Source organism: Pinus tabuliformis, chromosome 7 (genome assembly GCF_031772625.1).
Source record: "Pinus tabuliformis cultivar Carrire ecotype Pingquan chromosome 7, CPIR1, whole genome shotgun sequence".
NCBI classification, from domain to species: Eukaryota; Viridiplantae; Streptophyta; class Pinopsida; order Pinales; family Pinaceae; genus Pinus; species Pinus tabuliformis.
The window spans coordinates 556,044,908-556,055,280 of NC_142293.1; positions in this window are offsets into that span (position 1 = coordinate 556,044,908).

The following is a 10,373-nucleotide window of genomic DNA, read 5'->3' on the forward strand; positions in this document are numbered from 1 at the left end:
TTTCCTAATTTATGTATGTGACTTTACAGAAGGGAACCCACATGTGTACATGATTATTCTTAAGAGAACTAGTGTATATCCAGTAAAATTAATTTGCATTTAATTCATCTTTTGTTTATTATGATCTAGTGCATCAGTACTTTATTAACACTTGAATATACAGTAACCATGTGCAGTAAGAAAAAAATAAACCATCACTCATAAGCAACACACACGAACACCAGGATTTAACATGGAAACCCAACGCGGGAAAAAATCACTTGTTGTTGTCATCTCTGTCTTTTTTTTAATATAAAGAAAAGCTTTTACAATATTGTATTGGTGCTGTTAACACCCAGGTTGTTCCCTATGACTCCCAAGGGAATACGGCCGGGGTAACCACTAACCAATCTTTGGATCACTGTTTCTAGCCAAACTGTGATCAGAGAGGGCTCTCTCTTTATGATTTGTAATTGTTTGTTATAGGGTTTTAGGCTAGCTATTATGCACTGTTTTTTGTTTATGTTTGGTTGATGAAATTCCTTTTAGGTTCTAGTGAAGTGGTTTTCTGAGAGGTTGAGTACCATTGGGCAATGGAGTCTGTAGCTATATGTGTTTGAAATTTTGAGATGAAAGATGGGACTTACAGGGCCATTTGAGTGTTTAATAGAACAGATTTTTTGATTAAAAGACTGGAAACAGGTAACACAAACAGTGAAAGCATTTAAGAATTTTCACTAGTTACTTATATGTTCCCAACAGATGGCTTTAAGAAGAGAAAACAGAGGTCTTAGGGGCAAAAGTTGAATCCCTGAGAATGACTGTTACAATAAAAACACAGTTTTGAATTGCAGCAATTAAGAATTACAATTCTGTTACTGTATATGAGGAAAACATATATAATAGCTCAGTTTGAGTCCAGGGTAAACATGGTTAAATCCTGGTACTATCCTTTCACCTTGCTATCAAGTGTAAAACATTAGAACAACAAAGAGAACAGAAGACTCAAAACACACATGACAAAGAGATTTGAGAATACTTGCTGTTTTATGCAACACCCTGGAATCCTGTAACCTTCATCTTTCACCACAATACATCAAAGAACACCGAGCCTTGGAAATTCCATTCTTCCTTTGTATTAATTCTCTGAAAATGTTACAACGAGCTAGAGCTCTTCAAAAGAAAATAACAACTATCAACCAACCCCTTTCACTGCTGTGAAGGGTGAATATATACTTGCGGTCATTTACAAAATATCTGAGTCCTGAGTTATCTCAGATTTTACTTCCTTACCAACTATTTAAGATATTATGGGCACAATTTAATGCAGCATTGATTACAGAGTACAGGCATTTTAATGCTCTGTCAGAAGATATTTTAGCCTTTGGAGACAGCTAAGTCGGTCGAGATTTTCTGAGTAAATGCTGGAAAACCTGTCTTTAATGCTTTGTACGCTGTGTCTTGGACTTGTCACCTGTGATTGTGACTGTTGCTTGTGTTGAGCTCAATGGTCCTGCTGAGTTGGCTCAGCCTCTGCCTCTTTCCTGTAGATATTTTTCCTCAAAACTGTGCCTGCGCATGATGCTTATTTGCCTGTAGGAACAGCGCTACTGATTCTGGCCTGACAGAACTGTTTGTGTCAAATTTCTCCAGGCATCCTGAGTGGGCAGTTGGTGTGCTAGAATTGCGCCCAGAGTTTCATCTGCTTCTGTAAATTTGAAGAAGTTAGGTGGTGTGTCAAACAGATGATCCACTTCATTCATTAGGAAAAACAGGTTTTCCACTCTGTCATACATACTTTGCCCTGTGGCTGGCCCTGGCTCTGCTGAAGTGCTGGCTGGCTGTGCAATCTCTGCCACTGCATGGGCATCAATCCTCTTGTTATAATTGTCCAGGGTGAGCAGTCTTCCTACACTGCTTAAGATGCTGGGGAGGCCTCTGTTCTGCAGAGTCACGAATTTTTCCAGGAATCTATTAATCTCAGTTTGCATATCCTGGGTCCTTCTCTCCAATGTTCCGACCAAGTTTCTCAATGTAATAACTCTCTTTGCTACAGCAATTGCCTCTGTCCTGTTAGTGATACCCATGACAGCTAATTGAGAGCTGGTCTTATAATTCAGAGTGTTGATTATTCTTGTAGCAGCTTCTGGCATGTGTCCAAGGCTCGCCCTGGCTCTCTGTATTTCTTTATTTGCTTTAGTGATGAGCACCATTTGCTCATCCATGGTCTCAATATATTGCCACTGTTTGGCAATGGACCTTCCAATGTTGCTCCATAATACTGCTTTCATTTCAGCTGTCACCCTTTCTAGTGCAAGCTCCTTCTCTAGTTCAGCAATCCTCTTCTTAAGAGCTTTCACCTCTCTGTCCTTGCTTGCCTCATTCTGTTTACTCCTGTCAAACCTTTCATTAACCTTAGTCAAGGTTTTCTTAAGCTCATCCAGCTCTTTCATTTGAGATTCCATGGCTTGGATCTCAGCTTGCAGCTTTTGCATATCTAAGCTAGCAGCCTGTTCTGATTTTGTTGTTGTTGCTGCTGTAGATGGTGCTGTGGTTTCTGTTTGCTGAAGAGGAGGAGTAATCTTGGGAGGGGTTTCTTCAAGGTTTATTATGATAGGAGGAGGCTGGGAGGGTTGGCCCTCTTCTCTTTGCTTTAGTGTCTCCTGTAGTGCTGCCTTTGCAGCTTCAGTCTGTCCTAGCTGGTCCTGAGTCCTGACCAGCTCTTTATATAAGGATATCAGCAGATCTGTAGCCTCCTTCTCTTGCCTTTGCTGGGCAACTTCATCGGTCTGTGGATGGAGGGTGGCCGGGAGTTTGATCTTCTTTCTTAGGGCTGCCATGTCTGCATCCCTTATCTTCAGGAGCTCTTGAATGCCTTTGACATCTTTAGGGTCATGCCCTATCTCTATGATTACCTCTTCCAAGGACTTGATCCTATTGTCCTTGGCTTGTGATGAAGCTCTTTCTAACTCCAGCTGAGAAGCTGTGTTGTCTAGGCTGCTCTTTAATTTATAATTTTCTAATGTCTCATCTGCCAAGGAGGCATACACCATTTCCCCAGTCTGCTTATGTAGTTCAATTTTGTCCATGGGGTGTATGTCTTTGGCAAGAACCTCCATGTTGGTTCTCAGATAGTCCGAAGTGGACTGAGGCTGCAAAGCTGTAGGCATGAAGTGGCTCATTATCATTTTGCCTTCGCTCACATCGAAAGCAGACATGAGTCTCTGCTGGTTGCTAGGAGCTAGGTTCAACAAGTGATCATATAGCTGCACTTTTATTGGATCACTCCTCCTTTTTATGTCAATGAATTGCTGTTTTATACTTGACTGTCCTTTTCTTGTTTCACTGGAGGAGCTGACCTCTCCTCCCATTGTCATGTCATGTCCTCGCTGGGATGAGCTGGCCGAAAGTTCTCCACTAGGTGGGCCCATACCCATGGCTTGCCTTACTGCAATGTCCTCCTCTTGGGAGTCATTCAGTCTTTGTCTCTTCTCTCCCCTGATGAAAGATGAGGTGTGGGGGGTCTCTCTCTCCCTTTTCCTTGTCACATCCTCCTTTTGTGGTGTTTGGAGGACTGATGTGTCAACATTGGTGTCTGTCCTGGGAGGCACATTTGTTTGAGGCTGCTGCTCGGTACTGCCAGGTTGATCTGTCCCCTTTTCCTGCTGTAAGGGCTGCTCACTGGACTGTGCTTTTTCTTGTTGCTGTCCCAGCTCTTGCTGTTCCATTTCCTCTTGCTGCTGTAGCAAGGTGTCCACTTGTTCCTCTGTCAATGCAGGTGGCTGTTCCACCTGTTTACCTTTGTCTTTGCTTGCTGCCTGGGATGTCTTTTCAGTGGTTTGCTGCTGTGCTGCTGCAGATCCAGCAGCTGTTCCACTTTGTCTTCTGTAGGAGTAAGGCACCTGTGCACAAGTTTCCAAGTCAGTTTCCTTTTGTACATTTCTGGCTTCTTTCTCAAGCATTTCTACCTCAGTGAGTTGTTCTATCAGTGTACCCTCTTCCCAATCTAGTGCATTGGCATACTTTTCTATTTCCGGTTGTCTTTTATGTGCATAGTTGCCAAGTCTGTATCTAATTCTCCTGAGGGAGATACTATGATTGGGGTCATAAGGAATCCACTCAAAACTGGTCTGCAATCTGAGGCCTTCTAGCATGCTGTGTGCCTCCTTCCATCCTTCCTCTTTCTTGTTATACAAGAAGGAACCTAGCTGGCTTCTTACCTTTAGCTGTGACTTTTTGTTTCTACTCTGAAAATGAAGGTAATCTGAGTTCCCAAACTGCCTGAAATACTCCAAGGCAAACAACCTCATGGGGACATACCTTGGCAATCTAAATGGGTTCAATTCACAGCCATATATCCTAATGACTGTGTGGTTCTGGTAGAAGTACCAGTTGCCAATGTTGTAGGATTTGTTCAGATGTAGAATCCTCCTCATTTCATCGGTTAATCTAGGAGGAGGAGTACCTTGCAGAACTGTTAGGGCCGGATGAACAAATAGATCAATGAACTCACAGTATGTATAAGGTGATACTGAGGTAAAATGAAACACAGAGGTCCAGAAAATAACTGATCTTGGGCTTCCTTGGGCATTGAGTGGCCTCAAAGGAACTGAGAAGGTGGCTGGCTGATTGAAAAGGAACAAATGGTAGATATATGAGGAGTATCTGCACAGTCTCTCTCTCTTCAGGTTCATGAACTGATCATGAATCTTCTCTGCAATGTAGGTTGCATAGTCATACTGCACAGCTGGAGGCTTACCCGGGGCAAATATAGACAGCATTGCCAATATGCTGTCATCTACATCTTCCAGTCCTCTAAATCCCAGGACATATCCAATCAAGTCCACCATCATCCTGCCCAACTCATTCAGGTATTGGTACCCAATGGGAGGGGTTCTGACTGCTTCAGAGCTAGGTGTGAGAAATAGCTGGTTAATCTTCACAATCTGGTCATTAGACAGGTTATTTCCTCTCTTTATCAAATCTTGCATGGAAAGAGGGGTCAGTTTCTTGGCTGTATGGAAATGCAGCATCTGATTTATACTCTCTGGAGTGATCTGAAACAGGACTAGGCCTGTGGGGCTAATGACTGCCCTTTGGCTGGGGTCATAGCACTCCTGGCAACTGTAGATAAGCTCTGGCATGGGATTAACTTGGGGAAGGTTGTATATGGGCAAATTTGATTCCCAAATCCCCAAGATATCTGCTCCACTCATGTGCTGGGCTCTCAGTTCATTTAGCATCAGGATATTATACTTAGTTCCCATAGGAAACCAGTCCAACATCTGGTAATCCATGTCTCCCAGGGGCTTCCATGCCAATTCTTGGTGGGGAGCATTGATAGGCTTGATATTGAGAGCAATGGGGGTCTCCATAGCTTCTGAAGGGGCAAACTATTGCAGTCTGACAGGTGAATGGGCAAAAACAGACTGCGGACTGCCCTCAGTGGAAAATAGCTTGATTTTCTGAACTGTCAGAGGGGAATTCACCAGCTAGAAATTGAAATACTGCTGGTAATTGGTAACAGAGCCTCTTTGGGGCCTAAGTGAGCTTCTGGTAGTAGTTCAGAGGTATTTAGTAGTGAATTTGCCGGGGAAACGCAGAACTGAGGGGTTTTTAGATGAATTGCAGCTTATTACGGCTCTGCAGGGAATTTTTGGACCTCACAGTGACAATGGTGGAGGTACAACTAGATTCTAACGGTGAAAAGGTCGATCTTATGGTCCTATTATGCCTGTGAGCAGTTTTGAGCTGAATGCAGGTCGTATGGAAGGCAGGGCAGTGTAAATACCTGTAATTCGACGTGCAGAGGTCGTGGCAAGGTGTACTGCAGCTGCTGAAGTGGTCGCTTTAGCTAATTTTACCGGTTGGCGGAAATCCAGGCAGAAATGGTTGAGCAGAGAGTTCAGACGGAATAACGATGAAATGGTGAAAAAACGCGTAAAATTTGGTTAATATGAGTTTTTTACCCGTTTGGCGCTTTTTTACAATGACGTCAGCATGACGTCATTGGTGGGTCACGGTGATGTGACGTCAGCTGACGTCATCGGGGAGGACGTGGCAGAAGACGACCGGTCAAAGGGCGGTGAGGTGGCAGTCCAGTCAGCGGTGAGCTGGACGTGGCAGAAAGGTTAATGGTGGACGGGCGGAAGTGAAACCGTGAGAGTTATGGTTAAGGCTCTAACCGTCACGGTCTCTCGGGGCGGTTAGAGTACGGTGCCCAGGGTGTCAGAGGGAGCTCCGAGATGGTCCATCGGGCGACGCGTGGCGGAGGCGTGACGAGGCGCAACGTCACGTTCTCGGGAGTTAACGTGCGGTTGCGGATGGCGCTCCGATATTGCTGTGGGCCGTCGGATCTGGAAGGCTTGATCCGACGGCTGGCGGAGGTGTGAGGTGCACGGCCGATAATGCGGCGGAAATATTAACCGTTTGTGGGTTTTTGGCATGGTTTTCCAAATGTTTTGATTCTGACCACCCGCGCTTGCATTTGGGAACGTGCTGAAGGCGGAATTTTGATTTTTGTAAGGTTTGCAGAGGGTTTTATAGATCAAAGGGGTTTAGAGAGGGGTTTTACCCATGCAAAGGTATATTTTTGGGGGAAATGATTTGCAGCAAAGGAAAAATAGTGGAGATAGGTTCACCATGGTGGCCAGGTGCCATTATGGTCCCTCTTTGCAGAATTCTCGGCTATTATGCCTAGGGGAGGGAAAATATATATCATTTGGGGTTTTATACACCTTAGTGTTATTATTATTAGGGGTAGGGGTAAAATAGGGGAATTACATAGTAGAGTTAGGAGTTAGTATGAGGGAAGGAGGGGGATTTAGAAAGGGGGTGTTAATGATGGAGTAGAGGGGAAAAAGTGAAGTTAGTGATGCTCTCTGCTGTGAATCTGCAACCACAACTGCCTACCCCACTATTTCACCTAGCATTTTTTGTTTCTTCTTGGAGGGGCACTTGGACTTGCAACCCTCAATTGCCTTTTCTTTTCTTTGGCTTTTTCCTTTTTTACTCTATCTGCTTCTACCCTTATCTCTTCCAAGGTCCCAGATTAGACTTTTGGGAGCCTTTGTTTCTCTACCTGAACTACTTGTCTGCCAAGATTAAGCTGTTTGGACAGACTTCTTTCTCTATTCTACAACTCAAAATTGAAACATGGCATGATCCAGCTTGAACTGTTGAATCATCCACAAAATTTGTAATAAGGTCCTCAATATTTGAAGTATTTCACACATCTCTGATTTCCTGGAAATATAGGATCTTTGTAGTAACAAAGCAGAGCATATTTGGATTTTCAATAATCAATCATGAAATATGAAACCTATTACTATAGGTATCCAACAGTGGCTCCACATGGGGATGGTTTTTCTTTTGAAAGACCAAGAACAGCAGGTCAGATTGCCTTGTTGCTTGATTGTCCATCTTAATCTTTGAGATCTGATGCGTGTAACCTGTCAAAATTGTGTGCTTTTTGTTGGGGAACCTCTGGTTCTATCTGCCTATTGCTGCTAGTTGCAGCACTTGGAAAACCTCTTTTTACAAACTAACAATAGAAAACATATGTAGGCCTGCATATATACATTGAACCTTTTGATCCTTATCATAGTGAACCATCATAATAGTGCTTCAGCATCCTGCCATTGACAGGACCTTCATCTAGTTCAGTCACAGTCAAACTTTTAAGGAAATAAGTGTTATTACCTTGTACTGCTTGGACAGCAAATGGTCCCTTCCACAAGGAATCAAATTTCCCATGTTTCCCTTTCTCTTCTCTTCTTGCATCCCACTTTAGAACTTTGTCTCCTAGATTGAAGTCTTCTGCCTTGGTTCTTCTGTCAAAGGCCTTTTTCAGTTTTTCTTGTAGTATTTGCACTCTGCTGAAAACTTGTTCTCTGGTCTGCTGTAAACAGATTATCTGGTTGATCCTTCTTTGCATGTCATTTGGCTCTGCTTGGCTTTCTTGTAGAAGTTTCATAACTGGCACACCTAGTGATGAAGGAAATCTGGCCTCTAATCCATAGACTAACTCATATGGGCTGGTCCCAATTGATCTTTTGGTGGTTAATCTGTCTGCCCATAAAGCATTTACTAGTTTCTTGTGCCAGTTCTTTTTGTTCTGTTCCAGCACTTTCTTTATGATGTTTATCAGGCTTTTGTTTGATGATTCAGCAAGACCATTTCCTTGAGGATAGTAAGCTGTAGAATGGCCCAACGTAATGTGAAATTTATGGCAAAAGTTTACCATCTTCTTGGATCTGAAGGCCGCAGCATTGTCTGTTATTATTTTGTCTGGGCAGCCAAATCTGGCCAGTATATTGTTCTCCAAAAATTGAATGATTACTGAATCATTTGCTTGTCTGCATGGGGCAGCTTCAATCCACTTGGTGAAGTAGTCTGTTGCTGTTAGAATCCATCTGTGTTGTCCTGAAGATGAGGGGTGAATTTCTCCAATGAAATCCAAGCCCCATTGTTGAAACGGTCTCTCTGTTGCAATGGGCCTCAAAGGAAGTGGCAGCAACTGTCTTTTGCCTTCAAACAGTTGGCACTTGTGGCATGATGTTGTGAATTTCTTCATATCTGAGAACATAGTGGGCCAGTAATAACCAGCCCTTAATATCTTGTCCACAGTGGACTTCCAGTACAGATGTCCACCACAGTCTCCAGCATGGAATTCTTGCATAATTTTACCAGTTTCATTCTCAAGAAGACAGTGCAGCAAAATACCCTCATGGTTTTTCCAGAGTAGATTCTCATCTAATACACAAAATTTGGATGTTTTCATTTTTAGGAACCTAGACTTAGTTCTGGACAGTCCTGGGGGAGCACACAGGTTTTGTAACACATAACAGATATCAGAGTACCATGGAGATTGTTCAAAGGCTACATTGATCTTTGGAGTCGCCAGCTCTGTTTCACTGTCCAGTTGGTTGATATCTAAGGCTTGGAAATTTGCTTCTGTCATTAACTTAGCCAAACCTTGCCCTTTTATCAACTTTGTAGGCTTTATTTCAATGTCAAATTCAAGTATGTTTGCAATCCATTTTCCTCTCCTTCCCTCTAAGTTTTCTTGTGTGAGAATGTCTTTGACAATAGGACTTGGTACATAAGCTACAACATGGGAGTAAAGGATGTAAATCCTAAAGTCTTTGATGGCTTTGATCAAGGCATAGGCTTGTTTATCCATTATTTGGTACTTTAGGGGGGCATCCCTAAGAGCTCTGCTGAAAAAAGCAATGGGCTTTTCATTCCCTTGGTCATCTTTCTGCAATAAAACAGCAGCAATAGTGTGTTGGGAGGCAAAGGAGAAAATGACGAAGTCTCTGTCAAACTGAGGGTTAGTTAACACTGGGGTTTGAGTCAAGGCCAATTTTATACTTTCAAAAGCTTGTTTTGCTTCAACAGTCCATTTGACCTTTGAATCTTTCTTTAGCATATTGTTTAATAATCTGATTAACTCTGCTAAATTTGGGATAAACCTTCTCAAAAAGTTGATTTTTCCCAAGAATCCTTGCAGCTCTTTGACATTCCTTGGGTGAGGCATTTGTAGGATAGCTTGTATCCTATCAGGATCAATTCTTATGCCATCTTTCGAAATGATGTGTCCTAGAAGTTTCCCTTCTTCTAAACCAAATAAAGACTTCTTGGGGTTTAAGGAAATACCATATTTCCTGCATGTTATGAAGATTTGTCTCAGATGTTTCAAGTGTTCTTGGTCAGATTTTGAAAAGGGTGTAAGATCATCTAAGTAAATGACCAAGAAATCATGAATTTCCTTTGCAAAAGCAATGTCCATTGCTCTCTGAAATGTTGCCCCTGCATTTTTCAATCCAAAGGGCATCTTCACATACTTGAAAGTACCCCATGGGGTAGTAAATGCAGTCTTGTCTTGATCATCAGGGTGTACCAGGATTTGATTGAAACCTGAGAAGCCATCCAACAATGATATTCTTGAGGCTCCTACTACTCTTTGAAGGATGTGGTCCATTTTGGGTAAGGGATAGTTGTCTTTGAGTGACACTAGGTTCAAATTCCTTAAGTCTACACAAAGTCTAATCTCACCAGTTTTCTTTCTTGTAGGGACCAAATTTGAAATCCACTCAGAGAACCTGATTGGTGCTATGATCCCAGCTTTGAACATTTTTTGTAATTCCTTTTCAATGGAAGGAAGAAGCACAGGATTGATTCTTCTCAATTTTTGTTTGAATGGTTTTTGATTAGGCTTAAGGGGAATGGTGTGCTGTATAACAGAGGTATCATAAGACTTCAAGTCTTCATAACCCCAGGCAAAGACATCTTGGAACTCTTTAAAGAGGTCAACATATTTGGGTTTTTGGTCAGGGGGCAAAGCAGCAGATAGCTTTATTATTTTAGGCTTGTCAGTGGTACCAATGTTA